This window comes from Bos indicus x Bos taurus, chromosome 11, assembly GCF_003369695.1.
Source record: "Bos indicus x Bos taurus breed Angus x Brahman F1 hybrid chromosome 11, Bos_hybrid_MaternalHap_v2.0, whole genome shotgun sequence".
NCBI classification, from domain to species: Eukaryota; Metazoa; Chordata; class Mammalia; order Artiodactyla; family Bovidae; genus Bos; species Bos indicus x Bos taurus.
The window spans coordinates 74,981,880-75,005,084 of record NC_040086.1 but is presented as its reverse complement, the minus strand read 5'-3'; the positions used below and the strand labels follow the sequence as shown (position 1 = coordinate 75,005,084).

Genomic DNA, 23,205 nt, shown 5'->3' with positions numbered 1-23,205 from the left:
GAAGTTTGGATTGTGATGAACAGTGATCTTGTAATTCATCTATTCCCAGGTACCCGCCGTGACCTAAGGCCCATGGAGACAGCAGGGACTTCTTCTTCCTGGATGAGGGCATAGGCTGTATAGATTTAAAGGACAAACCTGCTGCTGCTTGATTCATGGGACTGATTTGAGTGGCAGCTCTTGGTCTTCCTGCACCTGAGGTCAGGGAGATGTCACTGGTCAAGCGGCAGTGAGCAACAGCAAAACTCAGTAGGCCTCTTTGCTTTCCTGACATCACATCTGCTACTAACCACCCCAGAGACAGGCCCAAACGTCAGGGTGTTTCACCTTGCAGATGACTGCCCGATTCAGTCTCCCATGTGAGAAGAGTATGCTTTATTGATCAAAGAAAGAGCCTGGGATGAGGGATTGCAGAACTAGTGGAGCAATCAGCCCTTCTGGAAGCTAGTGAACATTTTGTTCCATCGTCTGCATCAATGGATGAAGAGTTCCTGAAGATTCAAACCAACAGAACAAATTCCATCCAAAGAGAAAGTGCTTGGAGGCACTGGTGTGTGTAGGGAAGAGGCTGGGGCTCAAACCCCAGGTCCCCACTTGTCAGCAGGGGGCCATCACTCAACCTCTCTATGATTAGAAATGGAACAACACCAATCCAGTCCCTTGCCTGGGGACTGGAATGAAAGAATGAAAGAATTCACAAGAAAGCATTTTGTAAAGCACTTACAGCTATAGGAGATAACTATCATTTTCACGTTGGAAGCCATCAGTCTCAAAACCATGACAGGCCCATATGATCTTTCCTTAAACCAAAGTACAGTGCCCTCACCAGCATCACCTAGGAACTTGTTATCGACTATGAATTTGATAGTGCAAATGATGGAAGACTCAGATTCACTGAATCAGAAATCCAGTGGGGGGCGGTTGGGGGGGGAGAGGAGGAAGGTAGAGAAGGCAGTGTTTAACCAGCCCTGCAGATGATTGTAATGGACCCTCAAGTGGGAGAACCACTGCTCAAAGGAATTTGTAATTTGTCTGAAGCAGGTGTGTTTTCATCCTAAGATGATGGCTCCTGCCTTGCTTAGCCTAGCAGGCCCTCTTTGACCTAGGACAGGCAAGGGGATGGCTGAGATAGAGAAAAGAGAAGAGCCCATCCCCTGACCTGGCCTTGGGGGAGTTCAAGTTAAACAGGAGCAAGAACGGCATCCACAGACATTTGGCAAAGGGTCAGATATGACCAGAATGTGTGACTGGTTTGCTTGGCTCAGTGACTGGCAATGTGGGGATGGGAGAGCACGGAGCAGAAAGCAGCGGGTCTCCAGGGACCTAAGCTGGCTATGAAAAGACAGAGAGGAGGAGGGCATTCCTGTGTGTGGCTGGAGTGGGCAGTGGACCATAGGATGAGCACCCAAGTGGGAAGCAGGGTAGCTGTGAGGGGCTGGTCCAGGTGATTCCCTTAGGGGTCCCCAGAGCCCAGAGCTAGTTTTCCTTCTTCAGTTCAAATGAAGATTCTCTTAAATTAGTAAACCACAGGCCCTTCCAAGTTACACACTGTGCTTAATCCCCAAGCCTCTCCTAAATCTATCTTTTCCCCGCTGCCAACCACATCAGGGCTATAAATAGAGAAGCTTCATGTGAAGAAGTGGCTGAAATCACATGGTTTATTAGGATGATTATATATTATTTATGTAATAATTACATACATGATTATATAGCATTATAATCATGCCTATATTCTAGCTTTATTAACCATAAAATATCATTTTTGCTAAAGGTTTTTTAAAAGATTTTAATTATTTGTAATTTTATTCGAATGCACCCTGAGGTTTTAGAATGAAGAATGCTACTCTAAAAATCTAACAGATAAGTAAATGTTTAGTCTCTACCATCATTTGAAGAGATTTAACCTAATATTAAAAGGTTTGGTAGTCCCAATGTGTGACTGAGAAGTGTATGGCTTGAGACTATCATGGATAAAATCATTCATTTGATCAGCAAAACCATACTGTCTCCACCATATGGCAGGCACTGTCCAAAGAGTATCTTGGAATACACTTTCTTTGTACCCACGACAGACTGGGAGGGGCTCTGGGAAGTGTTTCCAGAGGAGGAACTCTGGATTTCAGAGGGGACTCTATCACCAGCTCTCTGCAGATTGTATTCTTCCTCCTTACACTAAAATAAGTATGTTGTTAGGGTAAACTATGAGAATTTGCCCTCTTTATGAGCACTATATCGGTAACAGGTACTCTAATGTAGGTCACAAAACACAACATAGAAATAGAAACTTAGATCAAGGGATTTGCCTCCCCTGACCCCTATCTGTGCAGGGACAGAAGCCCAGCCCCAGAGTTCTAAAATTCAAGGCCAGTGACTCCATATTGGGACCATCAGTGAAATTCTCACTGTCTCCTCTGGACATTTCTCTCCCTTAATCCCCCTCCCATTTCACGCTTCACAGCCCTGAAAAAACATCTCTTAGCCAGTCTAAGCCAAAATCAAGGCACTGACAAAACAGAAGCACCAAATATATATTCAAACAAATTTGATATTTGAAATACTTTGAAAATCATCCAAATAATCATTTGGTTGGAAATAAGAGTTTTCCTACATTTTTTTATATTAAATATTTGCTTCATGGTTAACTGTGGATGCTTATTTCATTTTTAATTATATATTGAGGGTTCTCTTATCTATTAATATTTAGCATTTAGTATCCTAAAGGTATGGCCTTTCCAGGTGGCTCAGTGGTAAAGAATCCGCCTGCCAATGCAGGAGTTGCAGGAGACGTGGGTTCAGTCCCTGGGTTGGGAAAATCCCTTGGAGTAGGAAATGGCAACCTGCTCCAGTATGCTTGCCTGGAAAATTCCATGGACAGAGGAGCCTGGCAGGCTACAGTCCATGCCGTCACAAAGAGTCGGACGGGACTAAGCACACACGCGTGCACACACACACAAACACACACACCCCTGAAGGTTGCCTTGGAAGGAGAAAAGAACACAGTAACCTAACTCACACTAAGGTGTTCATGACTTCCTCTAGCTTAGACCTCTGTCAAGCACAACTCTACTGAAAACAATGCCTATGTTGTGGGACTCTGGGATACTTACAGAAAATCAATGGCAAAGATGGTCTTCATAGGAAGGTTGTCAGAATTACCCTCAAACATACCTTGGTGACAACTGCCTGTCCCATCCACCCAGGAGGTAGGAAGGGTATTTGGGTCAATGATTTCTGTGCCATGGAAGAAAACTTTTCAAATCCACCCAATATGGAAGTTACTCTCCTCCCAAAATAATTCAGGGTCAACTGCACAACTTTTGTTTCTGCTGCAGCAAAACAAGAGATTCAGCAAATTAGAGGGTCAAAAGTCCCTTCTAACTTATACAGCAGACACTATGATAGGCGTTTTACTGATCACTTACTGGAAAAAAGGAAACTCGGCTAGTGCCACCTGAACAGGACTAGTGTCTCTAGAGCTAACCAAAAGCAGTCAATAATGACAGAGTCCAAATATAACCCTGATATCATCATATAACAAAGGATGATAGCAAGGGAAGAAAAATGGGGGGAAAAAAGAGCAAAACAGGAAATTATTAGGAAATAGCAATAGTTTAATCCTCATCTATTAATAATTATCTTACATATAAATGGATTAAACTCCCTAATCAAAAGTTTTGCTGCTGCTGCTGCTAAGTTGTTTCAGCCGTGTCCGACTCTGTGCGACCCCAGAGACGGCAGCCCACCAGGCTCCCCCGTCCCTGGGATTCTCCAGGCAAGAACACTGGAGTGGGTTGCCATTGCCTTCTCCAATGTATGAAAGTGAAAAGTGAAAGTGAAGTCATTCAGTCGTGTCCGACTCCTTGCGACCCCATGGACTGCAACCTACCAGGCTCCTCCATCCATGGGATTTTCCAGGCAAGAGTACTGGAGTGGGGTGCCATTGCCTTCTCCAAATCAAAAGGTTTAGAGTGGCTGAATAGATAAAAGAGCAAGTCTAACAGTTTGTTGCCCATAAATGCCCCGCTTAAGACTTAAAGACATATATAGGCTAAAAGCGAAGGGATGGAAAAGGTACTCTGTGCAAATGGTAGCCAAAAGAAAGCAGGGATGGGTTTACCTATGCCAGAAAAACAAATAGACTTTAAGTCAAAAACTGTCTAGAGATGAAGAAGGTCATTAGTGACAAAAAGGTCAATTCAACAGGAAGATCAAACAATTACAAATGTATACACACCCAACATCAGAGCACCTAAATATTAAAACATATACTGACAGATCTAAAGGGAGAAATTGACAGCAATACAATAGTAGCAGGAAACATGTATACCTACTTGCAATAAAAGATAAAACATCCAGACAGAAAATCAGTTAAAAAAAAAAAAATAGCAGTTGACTTGCACAGCAGTACAGACCGAGTGAACCTAAAAGATATATTAAGAACTTTCCACCCAATAGCAGAATACATATTCTTCTCAAGTGCATTCAAAACATTCTCCAAGCTAAATTATAAGTTAAGTCACGAAACAAGTCTTAACAAGTTTAAGGAGATTGAATAAGTCCAACCTTTTCAGACCACAGTGGAATAAAACTAGAAATCAATAACAGCGAGAAAATGGGAAAATGCTTAAATACACAGAAACACACTCTTAAATAACCATTGAGTCAAAGAGGAAATCAAAAGTAATTTTTTAAACATCTTGAGATAAATAAAGGCAAAAAAAATAAAAAACATACCAAAACTCATGGCATGTAGTAAAAAAAGTACTAAGGAAGTTTTATACAAAAAAAATGCATCTAAAAAAAAAAAAAAGAAAAGGTTTTAAATAAATGATCTAACTTTATACCTTAAGGAACTGGAAAAAGAAGAACTACTAAGTGCCAAAAAAAAATTTAGAAAGAAGGAAGGAAATAATACAAGTTAGAGCAGAAACAAATCAAATAGAAAAAGAGAAACAATAGGGAAAACATAAAGAAAACTGATTTCATTTTTTGAAAAAATAAAACTAAATTGAAAGCCCTTAGCTAGACTGAGAAAAAAGAAAGCAGACTCATACTGAGTGAAGTAAGTCAAAGACAAACATCATATGATATTGCTTAAATGTGGAATCTAAAAAAAATAGTGTTACACATGAACCTATTTACAAAATAAAAATAGAGTCACAGATACAGAAAACAAACACAGTTACCAAGGGGATCTGCAGTGCTGAGTCCCTCACTTGTGTCCAGCTCTTTGTGTCCCCATGGACTACAGCCCACCATGCTCCTTCACCGGTGGGAATTCTCCAGGCAAGAATACTGGAGTGGATTGCCATGCTGTCCTCCAGGGGATCTTCCTCACCCAGGAATGGAACCGGGGTCTCCTGAATTGCAGGCAGATTCTTTACCAGCTGAGCTACCAGGGAAGCCCCAAGGGGGAAAGGGGGAATAATTGAGAGATTGAGATGGACATATACACACTACTGTAAGCAAAATAGATAACTAATAAGAACCTATTGTACAGCACTGGTCCTGGAGAAAACTCTTGAGAGTCCCTTGGACTGCAAGGAGACCAAACAAGTCAATCCTAAAGAAAATCAACCCTGAATATTCATTGGAAGGACTGTTGCTGAAGCTGAAGTTCCAATACTTTTGGCTACCTGCTGCAAAGAGCTGTCTCACTGGAAAGGACCCTGATGCGGGGAAAGATTGAGTGCAGGAGGAGAAGGCAGCGGCAGAGGATGAGATGGTTAGATAGCATCACTGACTCAATGGACACGAATTTGAGCAAACTCCAGGAGATAGTAGAGGACAGAGAAGCGTGATATGCTACAGTGCATGAGGTCACAAGAATCAGACACAACTTAGCTGCTGAACAGCAACAATAATTGTATAGTACAGAGAACTCTGCTAAATACTATGTAGTACCCTCTAAAAAGAGTGGATGTATGTATATGAGTAACTGATTCACTTTGCTGTATGCCTGAAAATACCACAACATTGTAAATCAACTATACTCCAATTAAAATCAATAAGAAAAAAAGAAGACAAAGAAAATCAGAAATGAAAGAGGAGACGTTACAAAAGCTGCCTCAGTAGTAAAAAGGATCATAAAACACTATAAGAACAGTTATACATCAAGTTGGATAACCTAAAAGAAAGGGATAACTACCTGGAAACAGATAACCTATCAAACTAAATCAAGAAAAAGTAGAAAGCCTGAACAAACCAACAACAAATAAGGAGATTTAATCAGTATTTTAGAATCTCCCAAAAATGAAAAACTCAGGACCAATATAATTGGCAGATTCAATGCAGTCACTGTCAAAACGGCAGTATTTTTGTAAAGATAGAAACTTCCCTGGTGGCTCAGACAGTAAAGAATCTGCCTGAATGTGGGAAGTCTGGTTTTGATCCCTGGGCAAAAGCTATCCTAAAATTCATTAAGAACCAAAAAAGATTCTGAAGAGCCAAAGCAGTCTTAAGAAAGAGGAACAAAGTTGACTGTATCACTGATTTCAAATTAACTACAGTAATCAAAATAGTATAGTACCAGCATAAAAATAGACACACAGGACAATGAAACAGGATTTAGAGCCTAGAAATAAACGCCTACACATACAGTCAACTAATCTTCAACAAAGGCATCAAAAAATAAACAATTGGGAAAGGATAGATTTTTTAATAAATAATTTGGGGAAGACTGAATGTTCACATGCAAGCAAATGAAACTGGACTCTTATCTTACACCATATACAGAGATTAAATACTTAAATGTATGACCTGGAACTAAAAAACTCCTAGAAGAAAAAAGGAAAAAGCTCCTTGACGTGAGTCTTGGCCATGATCTTTTTTTTTTTAATATGACATTAAACACACAAGCAACAAAAGCAAAACAAACAAGTGGGATTGTCTCACTTGGACTTCAGACACCAGTTGAAAGTCAAAGTGGTTACCTGTACTTCTGACCAACTCGCTGTAAATCAGAGGTTCCTAAAACTCCCTCCTGGGGTTCAATTAACTTGCTAGAGCACCTCAGAAGTCAGAGAAACATTTTACTTTCTAGATTGCCATTTTATTATAAAAGGATACAATTCATGAACTGCCATCTGGAAGAGATGCCTAGGGCAAATTATGGGGAAATGGTGAGCCGCTCTCCCCAGATCTCCACATGTTAGCTAACCTGGAAGGTCTCTGGTCCCTGTCCTCTTGGGTTTTATTGAGGCTTCATTCCACGGTCATGACTGCTTATCTCATTGGCCATAGGCAGTTGATTCAGCCTCCAGGTCCTCTTCTTTCCAGGTCAGGGAGTAAGGGCTGAAATTTCCAACCCTCCAATCACAAGGTTGGCTCCACTGGCAACCAGCCCTCATCCTTAACTGCTTTTCCAAAAGTCACCTCATTAATATAATAAAAGATAATCTGTATCACTCTCATCATTTAGGAAATCCCAAAGACTCTGGAAGCTCTGAGATAGGAACAGTGGAAGAAGATCAAATATATATGAAAAATATATTTTGGTAACCTGAATGATCAAACATATAGTTCATATAAATCACAGGGTTAATATCCAAAATTCATATATTTTAACCCAATTAAAAAAATGGGCAAAGGATCTGAGTATACATTTCTCAAAAGAAGTGTTACAAACAGGTGATAAATACATAAAAAGATGCTCAATATAACTAATTATCAGGAAAATTCAAATCAAAATTATATTGAGAAATCACATCACACCTGTTGGGATGGAGTTATCAGAAAGACAAAAGAGATCAGCAATGAAGTGGACAAAAGAGAATCCTTGTGCACTGTTGGCAGGAATGCAAATTTGTACAATCATTATGGAAAATAATATGGAGGTTCCTCAAAAATTAAAAATAGAACTACTATATGATGCAGCAGTTCCACCTCTGGGTATATATCCAAAGGAAATGAAATCAGTTTCTCAAAGAGACATGTGCATCCCCACGTTCACTGCAGCATTATTCACAATACCCAAGATAAGGAACAACTCAAGTATCCATCAACAGATGAGTAAAAAATATTGCATCCATTTTATATATATATATACATATACACACATGTTCATATATATATATAAAATATACATGTATACACTTGCACACAGACACACACATTCACTCTCAAAAAAAAAAAAGAAGAAAATTCTGACATTTGTGAGAGTATGCGATCCTGGAGGACACTATGCTAAGTGAAAAAAGCCAGACACAGAAAGAACATACAGCATTATAATTCACAGAAGCAGAGAGTGGAATAGTGGTTACCAGGGGCAAGGGGAGCAGTTGGGGGAAATGGGGAGATATTGGTCAAGCAATATAAAAGGTTCAGTTTTGTAGGATGAATAAGTTCTAGAGATCGAATGTATAACACAGTGACTATAGTTAACATTGTACTGTATGCTGGAAATTTGCTAGGAGAGTAGATCATGTGTTCTCATCACACCCTCAGAAAAAGGTAACTGTGAGATGATGAATATGTTAATGAGCTTGACTATAGAAATTATTTCACAGTGTATATGTAAACATCATGTATTTTTAAATGTATATAATGTCTACTTTTATTAAAAAAAGAAAAACTTCAAGTGAAAAATTATAAACATTAAACAGGTGAAAGAGGAGAAAGTACAAGCTGACTGAAATAATATGAAGCCTACTGGTAATTACATGCAATGTAAATGCACAGATTTTTAATTACTTTTTAATGGTTATGTGATATATTCCATAGAATTGGTAATGCATTTTTTAACATTCCTTTACTGATGAGCATTTAAACTGCTTCTAATTTTCCTTAATAAAACCAATGTAGGGAGTTCCCTGGTGGTTCAGGGGTTAGGACTCAGCACTTTTACTGCCATGGCCTGAGTTCAATCCCTGGTCAGGGAACTAAGATCCCACAAGCTGTGTCGTGCAGCCAAAAATTTTTTTAAATAAATTTTTTTTTTAAACCAATGTATCATTAGGATAAATGCATAAAAATTGTATATAATTATAACAAGCTTATAAACAATGTAATAATGAAACATTTAATTCAAATATAATAAAATATTATAAACAAAATATATAATAATAAAATATCTAACTCAAGCATTTGAATTAAATATACATTTATCCCTAAAAAATCATATTTGTTGACACCAAGAAGTTTAAAACGACTTTTCTGGCACAGACAAACACAGAGCACGGAGGAATAAAGCCGTGGCAGTAAAAGACAAAGAACAAGTTGGAACCATAAGGGAGAGATTTCACCTCATCAGAGGTTTCCAGGAGAGTCATCAATTCCACCCCAAAAAGAAACTAGAAGCTGTTGCAAAATCAGACCCCAAAGTGTACAGCGAATAGCATTACTTGTACGTGCTCAGGCTTGTGAACTCTACCTAGTTTTATTCCATAGTGTTCAGTTCAGTTCAGTTCAGTTCATTTCAGTCGCTCAGTCATGTCCAACTCTTTGCGACCCCATGAATCACAGCACGCCAGGCCTCCCTGTCCATCACCAACTCCCGGAGTTCACTCAGACTTGGGTCCATCAAGTCAGTGATGCCATCTAGCCATCTCATCCTCTGTTGTCCCCTTCTCCTCCTGCCCCCGATCCCTCCCATCATCAGAGTCTTTTCCAATGAGTCAACTCTTCGCATGAGGTGGCCAAAGTACTGGAGTTTCAGCTTTAGCATCATTCCTTCCAAAGAAATCCCAGGGCTGATCTCCTTCAGAATGGACTGGTTGGATCTCCTTGCAGTCCAAGGGACTCTCAAATTTTCTAGTAACCACACTAAAAAAGGGCTTCCCAAGTGGTGCTAGTGGTAAAGAACCTACCTGCCAATGTAGGAAATGTAAGAGACATGGGTTCAATCCCTGGGTTGGGAAGATCCTCTGGAGGAGGGCATGGCAACCCACTCCAGTATTCGTGCCTGGAGGAGCCTGGCAGGCTACAGTTCATAGGGTGGCAAAGAGTCGGACAGGACTAAAGCAACTTAGCGCGCACATTTAAAAAAGTTAAGTGAAACAGGGGAAATTCATTTCAATAGTATGTTTTGTTAGGGACTTCCTTGGTGGACCCATGGTTAGGACTCCATGCTTTCAATGCAAGAGGCACGTGTTCAATCCCTGGCTGAGGAACAAAGATCCCATATGCCACTGGGTGCAGTCAAAAAATAACTTTTTTAAAAAGATAGTATGTTTTGTTTAACCCAATATATCTAAAATATGATCTCAACATGCAATCAACATAAAAAATTATTCAAGTGACATTTCCCACTCTTTCTGTAAACCAAGTCTTAGAAATCTGGTGTGTATGCATGTCTCAATTTGTACCAGCCACAGGTCATATGCTCATTAGCCACACTTGGCTCCTGACCTTCCTTTGGAAGATTGCAGATGAAATGACCACAGTGAAAGTCCTCCATCCCCAAACATGATGTCCAAGACTAGGACCAGGAATCAAGCCTGGATGCTGGTACACATCAGGGCATTTGTCCACTTGCTTTCACTCTTGAGTCTGAAAAGTCCCAGAGAGAGCCAGCATCTGTGTCCACAGAACCTGGCTGAGCATCAGGTACCAACTCTCCCCTAATCCCAGGAAGCCAGACCTCCCTTCTTATCTAGGCTCTACTCTCTGAGCGGCCATTCTGAGTCCTGATGAAACAGTTAACTCCTTTTACAAAATTTCTGAGAGGATGCTTTACCTCTTCATGTGAATTAGGAAAGGCTATTTTTAAAATCAGAGAGAACAGTCTTTAGGGGGAGGGGGGCGGGGAAGCGGATTCCTCACCAGGGACCTGTGTGTGTGCTTCACCCTTAAGGAGCACTGGCCTCCAGAAGGAAAGTTCATCAATACCCGGGAAGGTGAATGTCAAGCCCTCTTGCAGCCAGCGAGCCATCCCCGGTCAGTGGGGGAGCCACCAGAGAGCAAAGAGATGAAAGTGGGCTCCTGGAGGGGAATGTGGGAAAATGTGCTACAGATGTTTCTTTAAAAATCTAATCCAAAAAAGTTAAGAATGTTTTTAGAAAGAAAATCTAATCCAGGGTGTGCAGGAGGCTCAGAACCTCCTAGACCAGGAAGCAGTAAGGAGATAACACATGGAATGATTAGTGACCCCATCACCTCCTCACAGGGCTCAGCAATGCCACTGTTAGCGCTTCTGCCTGACGCTTCAGACACTCAGGAAAGGACAGTCGTTGTCACCCCAGAGTGAGGAAAGAACCTGGGTGCAGGTCCTGAAAAAAGAAAGTCTAGGAAAGAATACAGAATGCAGACAGAGTGTGGGAGGCAAATGTCGCTGACAGATGCCTTCTCAGTGCGGGGCCCAGTGCTCAGGATGAGGCATATGAGAAAGGAACAGAGGGCTAAGGCAGTGGCTTGGGCACTAATTCATTTTATGGGACTCTCTGGGCTCTCGCAGGGCAGGCTGCCAGCCAACGCTGGCCTGACCTCTCCAGCAGCCACCTCCTTAAGGCCAGCAGTGGATGCTAAGTGACACCATGCTAATGGAGAGGTGAGCAAACCCTAGGGTTACCAATCAAGCCATGCATTCTCCTGTTCAGCAGATGTGTATTAAACACCAGGGTCCCAAAAAGCTTCTTAAAAAGATATCTCAACATGTGAACAACCCAAATGCTCATCAACAGGTGATTGGTTTAAGATGTGGTAAACATATGCAATGGAATATTACTCAGCCATAAAAAAGAGTAAAGTAATGCCATCTGCAACTACATGGATGGGCCTAGAGACTATCATACCAAGTGAAGTAAGTCAGACAGAGAAAGACAGTTATTTTATGATATATCTTATAATGTGGAATCTACAAAATAATGCAAATGAATCTATACACAAAACAGAAACAGACATGGAGACATAGAAAATAAGCTTAAGGTTACCAAAAGGGAAGGGGAGGGCAGGAGGGATAAATTAGGAGTATGAAATTAATTGATTAAAAACTACATAAAATAGATAAGCATCAAGGATTTACTATATAATATAGAGAACTATATTCAATATCATGTAATAATATAATGGAAAATAACCTGAAAAAATATTGTGTGTGTATATATATATATAATAACTTCACTTGCACACATCTGATTTCACATTACTTTTTTTCTAGACAAGCACAAAAATAATCTTTAAATTTGACATGCCCAGAGCTTCCCAACATCCCTAAGTCTGTGAACTGTCCTTACAAACAACATAAGTGATTTCAACATCTCCCACCAACGCAGCTGTAGCACTTTTAATGTTTACAATCCTGTATCACCCAGGGTCTGAGATACTCTTCCAATTAAACCCTGGTTACACTTCTCTTTCCAAGTGCGAAAGAATCCAATTAAAGTTAATGAAAGCAATCAGTCTGCAAGTCTCGGGGTGTTCTGCCCCATTTGTGAATACAGGTATTAACACCCACTGACCCCGAGGAGGGAGAGGAGGCGCCATCGTTCTCTGCAAATGAGCCAGACCTGAGCCAGCCAGGGAAACCTGGAATTTAGGAGGTTAGCCTGTTTGGTTTCCCATACAAGTTCAGGATTCCATTAAGCATTAACTGTAGGAATCTGTCCTTTAAGGAACTTCAGACTCATTTGGCTGCCATATGGCTGGGGCTTAGCAGTGCCTCCCATAAGCCTGAAATCCTGGGACACCCAACACTTATTTTCAAGAAGCTATTCACTGCATTCCTCTTGATTTTCTATCTGGCTTCCAAGAGGCAGCTACCAATGAATAACACAGAGCAACAGAAGCCCGTGAGATGAAATCCGCTCAAGTCCTCCACCTGAGCTTGTATGACCTTCTCCAGCCACTGACTCTCAGAGCACCAGATGGACCTGCTGGGTGTCAGCTCAGAGGGTCAGCCTAGGACTCTTCAGGAAGCATCAGTGGGACTTGTATTCTCACGTCAGGGAAGCTGTGAGGACACCCCTTCAGACACTGGAGACTTGTCATGGGTGTTACTTGTCACCATTCATTCCCATGGCACGCCTTCTGTTCATGTTCAGTTGAAAAACCACACGCCCACCTCAGCTGCATTTGTTCCTCACTGTCCTGCAATTGTTTTGAAGTTCCCACACTTCCCGTTTCCTCAGATCATTGTTCTTAGATGTGAGAGTCTGACCCCAGCCCCTTCTGAAACCAGTGAAGCAGCCTGTCCCTGTTCTTGGGGAGGTTCTGCTCCGGCTGGGGAAACAAAGCTGACACTTGTGAGCAGTTGGAAAACTGAACAAGGCAGTAAATAATTAAGTGCTACTCCATTACATAATTGATTAATTATAACTAATTGCTACTTAAATGAACTGCTCTAGTCCACATTGATCTTCCTTGCCTCTGACCTTATAGGGCGGCCATGGTATAAACCGCTTACTTGGGCACTTACACACCGTCCAGAACATTCTTCCCACACTCTCATGGATAAGTCTCCTCTATCATGACTGGTAGTGTTCCCAAGGGCAGAACCAGGTCTTCTGAGAGAAGAACAGGCCCCAGGAGACTTCCCTGGTGGTCCAGTGATTAGGAGTCCACTGACTAATACAGGGGGCATGGATTCTATCCCTTGTCTGGGAAGATCCCATATGCCTCAGAGGAACGAGGCCCATGAGACACAGCTACTGAGTCCACATGCCACAACTACTGAACCTGTGAGCCTAGAGCCTATGTTTGGCAACAGGAGAAGCCACCACAATAAGAAGCCTGCACACCACAATGAAGAGTAGCCCCTGCTCACCACAATTAGAGAAAAGCCCACAAGAAGCAACAAAGACTCAGTATGACCAAAAAACTGATTTTTTAAAAACTCTAAAAAAAATATTATCAATAATTAAAAAAAAGAGACCAGGCCCTGGTTTCTTCCTTCTGTCTCCCACAGCAGAGTCAGCCCATTCCAAGCAAGCATAAGGTTCTTTACTTAATAAACACTTGGTGATTGATGTCAAAAATGTGGACCAGTGTTCACACAATCAATGTGCCCCAGCTTCATGTACCTGTGAGTATAAACTCAGGTCACAGAACCATAATCAACTTTGTTTCAGTAACTTAGCCCCCTAAGCATGTCCTTAGGAATGTGCTACCTTACATTACTCTACTCTGTCTCATGAAGCCATCAGGACAGTGCTCAGTCCCTGGCCACACCATCCTGCTGGGATCCAGCCTATGGCCACCACTCTGATAGATGATGCAAAGGAGCTGCCCACCTACCTCCTTCCGCCTGTGCTCCTTTGGGGTTCCACATCCCCTGCTAGGCTCTGAGCAGCTTGAGGAGTCTGTGCATCACTGGTCTCCACTACCTGGAAGAGACACAGTAATAGTCAGCGAGCACTGCCCGAACAAAATACCACAGACGGGGCTGCTTAACCAACAGAAGTATATTTTTACACAGTTCTGGAGTCTGGAAGTCCAAGATTAAGGTGTTTGATTTGGCTTGATCTCAATCTGAGGTCTCTCTTATTGGCTAGCAGCTGACTGTCTTCTTGCATGGATCTCCCTCCTCGCCTGCCTCTGTCCTGATCTCCTCTTCTTATAAGGGTTGGATTAAAGGCCACCCATATGACCCCACTTTGCCTTAATTACCTCTTTAAAGGCCCTGTCTCCAAAGACAGTCCCATCTGAGCTACAAGGGTTAAGACGTCCACCTGTGAGTTGTGTGGAGGACACGATACAGCCCCAAACACCCACTGATAACCTAAGTGCTTAATAAATGCTTTATGCTTGCTGAAACAGGGAGAGATGACAGATGGGCAGATGGCTGGATAAAAAACAGAAAGACTGCTCAAAAGGTGTTTGATCCTGAGAAAAGGTGAAATTAACAGGTCGAGAGAGTCTCTCCTATTGCTGGGCCCTTTCTACTCCACCACATCTTTTCCTTTCTCCCAGGAAGAGATGGGCTGTCCAAAATGATAATTCCTCTGTCCCCTCCCCAGCCACAGGACAGAGACTCCACATTGTCTTGATGTAAATACATTTGGGGGAGGGGTGTTTGCTGTCCCCACACCCTAGAGAGCCTTCTGGCTCTCTTTTGGCGGAGAGAGCTCAGGCCATGGCTTCCCAAAGGATTTCAGAAATGCCAACTCACCACTGAAATGAAGACTCTGTAAACAACCAACATCTAAAAGGGAGACAAGACCCTGGAATCAGGGCCTTTTTCTTTTCATATGCAGCGAAATCGTTACTGTTGTTGAACAGGAGCCGTGCTCCCAGAGGCGGGAGCCGTTGGATAATTACGGTGGGGCCAGGGGCGCTCAGGGTCAGCAAAACAAAGAGGAGGAAATTGCCTGCACAGATTGGCTCAAATATCAGGTTCAACGAAGAAGAAAACACAATTTGTTCATTTGGAAAATGACTCTGGTGACGTGAAGGCCCTACACGTTGCTGGAATTCAGGGGGAAAGAGGACAAGAGTGTGAGGGCAGCCCCCCTCCTTCCCCTGAAGAAGACAGCTTGCCACTTTTAGACCCCCAAACAATTCTGTGGGCCGAGCAAGTGGACAGCAGGAGAGACCCTCTGCAGCATGTATGAGTTTAGACGTTCAGGTCCACACATTAGCAGGACTCCAAGGGGCTCTGGTCCGTGTCTGGGGCCAGGGTCTTGGAAAGTGCCTGGTCTGAGCTCCTAGAACAGACAGCACTATCCGGCACATCCAGGAAACAGGACCCTTTGAAGGAGAGCTGTGGGGTGTCACCAACGGGGCTCCCTCACCACTAAGGTGGGGCCATGGGTGTGACCTCACAGCTGCATCTGCATCCGTCAACCATTACAGGTCCCTCTTGCAAGTTCCAATGCACAGTGTGATACTGACACCCACAGCAACCCAGTACAGAGGACCCAGAGAGAGGCTGTGGATGGCATCACGCTAGGTGGCTTCTGGGTCGGGGGGCCACCCACCTAGTTTGCCCAGGACAGTCCAAGTTTACACCTCTGATCGCAGCATAATTGTTGCAGGAAGGGGGACCCCTTCCAGGGCCCGAAACTGGGCTCTTGTCTACCACTCAGAAATGAATTGTCTGAGGAGACACACGTGCTGACAAAGCAAGAGATTTTTTGGGAAAGGGTGCCCCAGCAGAGAGCAGTAGGGTAAGGGAAGCCAGGAGAACTGCCCTGCCACGTGGCTCGCAATCTTGGGTTTTATGGTGATGGGATTAGTTTCCAGGTTGTCTTTAGCCAATCATTCCGACTCAGAGTCCTTCCTGGTGGTGCATGCCTTGTTCAGTCAAGACGGATGCCAGAGAGAAGGATTCTGGGAGGTGGTCAGACATGTGGTGTCTCCTTTTGACCTTCCCGAACTCTTCCAGTTGGTGGACCTCCTGTCGTGAAACAACTCATGGAAGTGGTTACTGTGGTGCCTGGCCAGGGTGGGCAGTTTCAGTCAGTGTGCTTCCCCTAACATAATTATTAACATCCAAAGTGTCCCTGCTTGAATACTAAATTAAACAGATTTCCTAATGCACTGGAATTTCACAGCACCAGATCCCCACCCTTCCATGACTTTCAGCCACGACACTTGTGACAGGTCCGAGCTCCACCTGGATAAGACTTCCCGGATCAGAGGCCTTCACACAGTGCAAGCGGGTGCTCCCCCCAGGAATTATGAACAGAGGGCCAGGTAGGAGCTTATCATGGGTGTTGGACATCACTCAGCCTCCCATCGCTGTGCAACCAGTCACCCATACCAAGCACGTCTGCCACTGTCTCCATGGTCTGGGCTGGCCACTAGACTCCCAAGCAACCCCTCACCCTCCCCATCAAGGCAGGGCCCAGCCAGCTTCCTGGAGATGAGCCCTGTCCTCTCTCTCCTAAGGTTTCCAAGAATTTGGGCAATTAAGTCCAACCTCAGAGGTAATCCTGACATGTCTCTACCTTTAAATCCTTCCTGGCCTGGGACTTAACAGATCCACCCTCAGATACAGAAATAAATCACTATTTCCAAAGTAAAATTGGGTTCTTATCATCACTGGGGGCTAGCAACCAGCAGGGGATAGGAGAAGGTTTGTGGGGGGATGTGATCTAGGTTCAAACTTAAAGAACAGGAAGACTTTAGATCCATGAGATGAGCAGCGGGGAGGCCCTAGGATGTTACAGCGCTGATGTGGGCATGAGTGAGGGACTCGTTGTCAGCACCCAGGCAGTGGAGGACAGGAGAACAGGGGTCTCAGGCCTGACCCCGACCACACGCCCAAGGAGCCCAGGCCACCTCACGCCCGCTCTCCAGCTCCCGCAGATCCTGCTTTCTGCGCTGCTGCATTTAATGACGCTGTCGGGCATTTAATTGACTCTTAAACATAATGCTAGCTATTGTGGACAAAGTTTAGTTGTTGCTAATTAAGTCATTGGAAATTAAAATAAAGAGCAAAGGCTTAACTGTTCTCAATAATCCAGTGAAACAGAATGACTTTGTAATCTGTTTAAAAAAAAAAAAATGGGACGCCCTAAGTCTCCTCCCAGGCATTTCTGACCAACCAGGCTGGGCGATTAATGGGTGCATGGGCTTTGCAGAGCCCAGCAAGGCCCCTGATATCTGGTCCTGGGATCCTTCACTCATATATTTGACCTCACGATTTCTGCTGTTTTCTCTTTGTTCAGGAACTGTGTGTTTGGGCCTTTAAAATTCCAATTTTTATTCTAATTCTCGTTTTGTTTGTGAAAGGGTGCTTGCCAGCATAAAAATGAAGTTAGCTAAAGACAGTGTTTCTTTAGCCTACCTGGAGAAAGCACTAAAAAGTGTGTAATACCTACCACTTTAGAAATAGGAAGAAAACATAAAGGATTTTTTTTAATCCCAGCAGCTATTTAAAAGATAAACAATAAACACAAGTGGAATTATACCAACTAACCATATTACCAGCAGTCAATTGCTGGAGAATAAACATTCTTATTTCCAGGGCGTTCTAATATATTCAAAGACATGGAGAATGGCACCAGAAGAATTTATCACTGACATTTGCTAAATTAGGTATTCCCTAGGTTTGCCTATATGGATGACAACATTTTTAGCACTTCAAGGTCCTTGCAAGAAAAAAGTCTCTATAAAAATTCAGGACGGTATTGTTATCATCAACACTTTAAAATTGACTGTGATTGTTACAGCAGTTTTAAAATCAAAGAGACCTAAAAAGAAGGGGAAAATTATATGTGTACTCTATATTTGAATTTTTATACATGAGATTTAAAACATAATATTGTGATGTTTATTTCAGATAAATTTGTTTTCACCAAAGGTGTTTTTTTTTTTTTTTTTTAATTTCTGAGCCAAAGTCAATGCAGAGTTTATCGAAGACCCACCAGCCAGGTAATAACCATCAATAACCCGCCATTAACCAGGGCGTCATGTTTGACAGTTCAGCTCTCAACCTGTTCAGCTGCACTTTTCATTTTGGCTGCTGTCCTAATTAATGACTAATCTATAAAACAGGGATAATAAAACATACCTCATACATGCCACATACCTAATTATAAGGAGTGAATCATATCTCACATGGTACCTGGCACGGTAGGCGCTTGGTAAATGTTTGAATTTTATGTTTCTCTTTACTTTTTCCTGGCATTTTGTTAACACTTATGGTCTTTAGTCTGGGTTGCCAAGGCTATTTAGAAAGGAATAACAACAAAATAAAAGAGATCTTTTTGTACGATACCATCTCCTTGATGTGCATCTTTCCCAGAAGCCACTCAGAGGAAACAGAAGCTTTGGGTGTCCGTTTGAGGCTCTTTGGCTGAACCTTCTTCAGTGGCTCAAGACCAGATTTCCATGATCACCATGGTCCACCCATATCCCAGAGGATAATCAGGTTCAAATCTAGAAATGAACTGAACTGCAAACATTTTTAAACTATTTTGCTAGACATACTTTTGTACTCCTGCATCATTTTTGCTTCTTTCCCTATTTTGGGTTCTCAATATTCCACTTCAGGAAAGTTCTCAAGATGATGATGGATGCCCCTAGCCTCCCTGCAGCACAGGTCTGGGCTTCCTGGTCATCTGTTCCCCACTCTTTCTCTCCCCTTCCTCCTCTAATGACTCATCAGCTATACTTGTTTCTCAACTGAGTCTGCTTACTGAAACTGTGCAACCTCCAGAATTCAAAAACAATAAAGTCCTTAGGTCAAGGGCTACAGCTGGCATTTGTTTCAAATCCTCTATGTGTGCTCTCAGCTGCTGGTTCTCAACCAATACTCTATGAATGGAACTGATCTTTTCTGTTAACGGCAATCCTGCCAGCAGACAATAACAGAGCTGAGATTTGGGGTCTAGATATGATGTTGGTGCCTCCAGTCAAGCTCACTTTCTGGAAGATGAGCCTTGTTCAGACCATCTAGCTCCAGCCACAACTGACCCTTTCAGTGCCAGATGCAAACATGAGCCTGGGGCAGGGCATGTGTGGCTTTAGGCAATGACCCAACCATCCAGGGTTCAGGGACTACTGTTAAGAGTGACACAGTGAAATTTGTAAACCTGCTATAAAGCTTAAATAAGACCTTCAACCTTCTTTGTGTTTGAAGTTTTTTTCTTTTCTCCCAAATTTTATTGTATTTGCACTTACCATAAATATCTGTGTATACACATATACATGCCAACTTATATTACCTAACATTTTGTAGACAGATGGAACCAGCTTGTATATAATTTTATTCTATATAACATTAAATATAAGGCACAGACATGGCCTTAGAATGACACGTGATAAACATATCACTCATATCCATCAAAGCTCCATTCATCAGGCCACAGGGTAATTAAAATCATCAGTTAATGTTCTGATCTGTGGGTAATTCCTAACCACAATTTAAGTTTAACCAACCCCATAACTTCTTCAGCTTTCTTCAGCGGAAGACCCACAATGCATAAAAATAAAGTACTTCATCCTGGGTTTTCTCCTCTAGGGCATCTTTTATGTGAGGAGACATTATATGCTCAAACCCATGAAAAGTAGTAGAATTAGATTTCTGTGATCATTTTATGGGTTGAGGCCACAGATGCATCCTGAGAGGCCGAACTTATTCCCGGCAAAAACTTGGGCTCTGACTGTGCTCACCACGTCAGGCTCTCCTCTTCCACCTCTTCCTTCTCTCATGCTGTGATATCTCGCCACCTGCCCGCCAGGCATGAATATGAAATTCTCTGTATGCTGTGGGTACTGGCCCTGAGTGCACCTTGTAACTGTCTGTTGCAAACCAGACCTCCCAACAAAAAAGAAACCACAACTGGCTCAGAAAGACTCCCCTACTCTCAATCTCCTCTGAAAATGAAAGTTGCTCAGTTGAGTCCGACTCTTTTCGATCCCATGGAATATACAGTCCATGGAATTCTTCAGGCCAGAATACTGGAGTGGGTAGCCTTTCCCTTCACCAGGGGATCTTCCCAACCCAGGGATCGAACCCAGGTCCCCTGCATTGCAAGCAGATTCTTTACCAGCTGAGCCACAAGGGAAGCCCCAGTCTCTCTTACCCTCAACCATTTACCTGTGGTATCTTGAATCACCTGTATCATTTTTTCTCTTCTGCTCATTAATCCTCATTCTAGCTGTGAACTTATTTTTGTATATAGTGAATAAAACAAATATGGCATTATTTTTTTTCCAAAAAAAAAAGAAACCATAAATCTCAGACACCTCACCACCCAATACTTCCTTTGGATTCTCAACTCCGGTGGTAGTTTAGTAGCTAAGTTGTGTCTGACTCTTGTGACCCCATGGGCTGTAGCCTACCGGGCTCCTTTGTCCATGGGATTCTCCAGGTAAGAATACTGGAGTGAGTTGCCATTTCCTTCTCCAGGGGATCTTCCCAACCCAGGGATTGAACCTGGGTCTCCTGAGTTGCAGGCAGATTCTTTACCAACTGAGCTACGAGGGAAGCCGTAGTTGTGGTTATTATACAAAAGCAACATGTGACTTACCGTGTCTCACCATGATGAAATCACACCAGGGGAACCAAATACTTCAATTAAGTTTTCTTGAGTCACAAACATTACGCCTAGAAGAGCCTTTGGAGATCACCCAGGCACCCCCCTCCCTTGACACAGAAGGACATGAAGGCACAAGTGTTTGAGAGACCTTTATGCTGCAGGACCACTCCCTGGACTCCTCCCCAGGAGGTCTCACACACCCGCCCCAATGCCAGTCACCCATGTAATCGATACGTGCTCAAAGCTCTAACGTGCCAAAGTGATCTTTCAACACTGAGTCTCTTTTTCGCTTTGCCCAGCTCACTTCCCACCTCCCTTGATGAGCAGACATATATTAGAATTCTACGGTGCTCTTTTATAAATTAATGCCTTTGTTAGATACTTCAAAATAGATGCTGGCAATATAACCACGAGGAACCCTCTACACTGTGCATCGCTCTGCATTTTACAAAACACTTCCACTGCCATTATCTCACTCGATCAAGTAAACAAACAAAGGTTTCTTTGTATAAGGGAGAGAGGAATGGAAAATGCAGAGAGTGTTGAATGACAGAAGGGTCCATAAAAAGAGACATGGGGCTCAGTGAAATATATATTTTTTCCTTTTTGGAGCTGGGAGCTGAAAGCCTACTTCCTTATCATGATCTCCCATTTGAGGAGCTCAAGCCTGAGAATCTGTCTGAAATAGAAATCACCTGACCTCTGGGCGAGGCACTGACCTCAGATCCATCAATATTCCCAGAGCTGGAGTCTGCAAACCAAGTTCCCAAGAACCCTGCAACACTCCCAGTGGGGTCTGGGCAAGGCAGGGTGTGTGTTTAGGCAGAAAGTGATGATTCTGATCACCAAGGCTGGAATCCAAGCAGAGGTCTGCTCTGGCCAGAAGCTAGTTCCAGCCTCTTCTCACCCAGCTGGACTGACTGCTCCCTCAGGGCTAATTGGAGCTCATGGATATAAAGTCAAGACATTTTTTTTTTTTTGTCATCAATGATGAAAACATATTTATAATGTCAGGGGAAATTATGACACCAATATTCCATTATCTAATCATATAGTTTACATTTCTCCATAATCCCTGGTCCTCCTTAGCCACAAACACACACATTTTTTACAGCCATAAGAGGAGGTCACATAATAATTGTGTATGCCCTTTTCATGGTATTATTATCCGTTTTGTATTTTTCCCAAGTTTCCACAGTTTGCATGTCATAATGGTCTTGATTTGTATGATCCAGGAGAGGGAAAGTTCAGATTATCCTTAAATTTGTAAATAAAGAGAGCTTCTGGACATAAAACTAAGTCAGTTTGCCAAGAAAGAGCTAAGCCAGCAACAAAAGGAAGCCAAGATCCTATCTGTTAGATGGAGACTAAGATGCTGCAGATCACTGATTTGACTGGGTGTAGCCTCAGGGAGCCAGGGCTATGGAATGACAGCTCAAAGATCAGGTCGTGTGTCCAGCAGTGCCTGAGAGGCAGGCCCAGCATCTGGGGCTTGAGCATTTCACCACCAGGGAAGTGCCCTCCTCTGTGAGCTGAGAGTGGTTCATCAGATCCCACCAGGGCCCACATCAAGTCTCCCCCTTGGCTCTAATTCCCTGGTCACACAGAAGTTTGGGGTGATATCCTTCCAGAAATGCTATCCAGAGATGGGACAATGGGACTGCCCTGAGTGATGAGCTGAAACATTCCAGTCACCATCCAGGAATTCTCACTGTAAACAGATGATCTGGTCTCCTCCTACACAAAAGGTTCACATGGTTAGCGTCTTCACCTCCAAGGACCCGGCCACCTGGTGTCTGGACACACAAAACTGAAAAGCAGTGACTACGTCATACTGTATGACACCAATAAGGCCCTAGTCAAGGGAAGGTTAGCAACTCTCCAGGGTCAAGCCTTCTCTCTCTACCAACTGGACCACACCACAGAGAAACTTAACCAGGGTATGGTTCCCTGGGGCTCGTTGTCTTGCTTCTTCATAGCTGTATGGACATCTAGAGAAGATTGACATAAATGCCTTTGTGCCTTTGGCTTTTGGCTTCAAGACATTGTGAGGATGGCTGAAGATAACAGCCCCTGTCTCAGGAGCTTTTGGCCCACAGGGCTAAAAAATTTTAGGGTGGTGATTTACAGGGTGCCAGAGGAATCCAAGAGGGAGAGCAGAGAGGGTTCATTTTTAATTCAGAGACTCAAACCCAGTTCCTTGGGCTGTGCCTATGGTATCATGGCATGGTGCAGAATTCCCCCAGAACTCCAGCCAGATGAACCCCCACGTCCTATCCCCCTGCCCCCAGACATGGCTGGCCCTAGCTCACAAGAAAGCTTGAACTGATGTAGCGCAAAC

General features: G+C 43.0%; 1 protein-coding gene across 1 annotated transcript in view; it reads right to left on the bottom strand.

Moving 5' to 3' along the window:
- Window positions 1–13,830: 13,830 nt before the first annotated feature.
- The window catches only part of LOC113900848 (translation initiation factor IF-2-like), a 168,743-nt gene continuing 159,368 nt past the window's right edge, over window positions 13,831–23,205 (bottom strand). The window contains exon 4 of the mRNA XM_027554466.1: window positions 13,831–14,258. The gene's annotated coding sequence lies outside the window, so the exon portion shown is untranslated. The remainder of the gene's footprint in view (window positions 14,259–23,205) is intronic.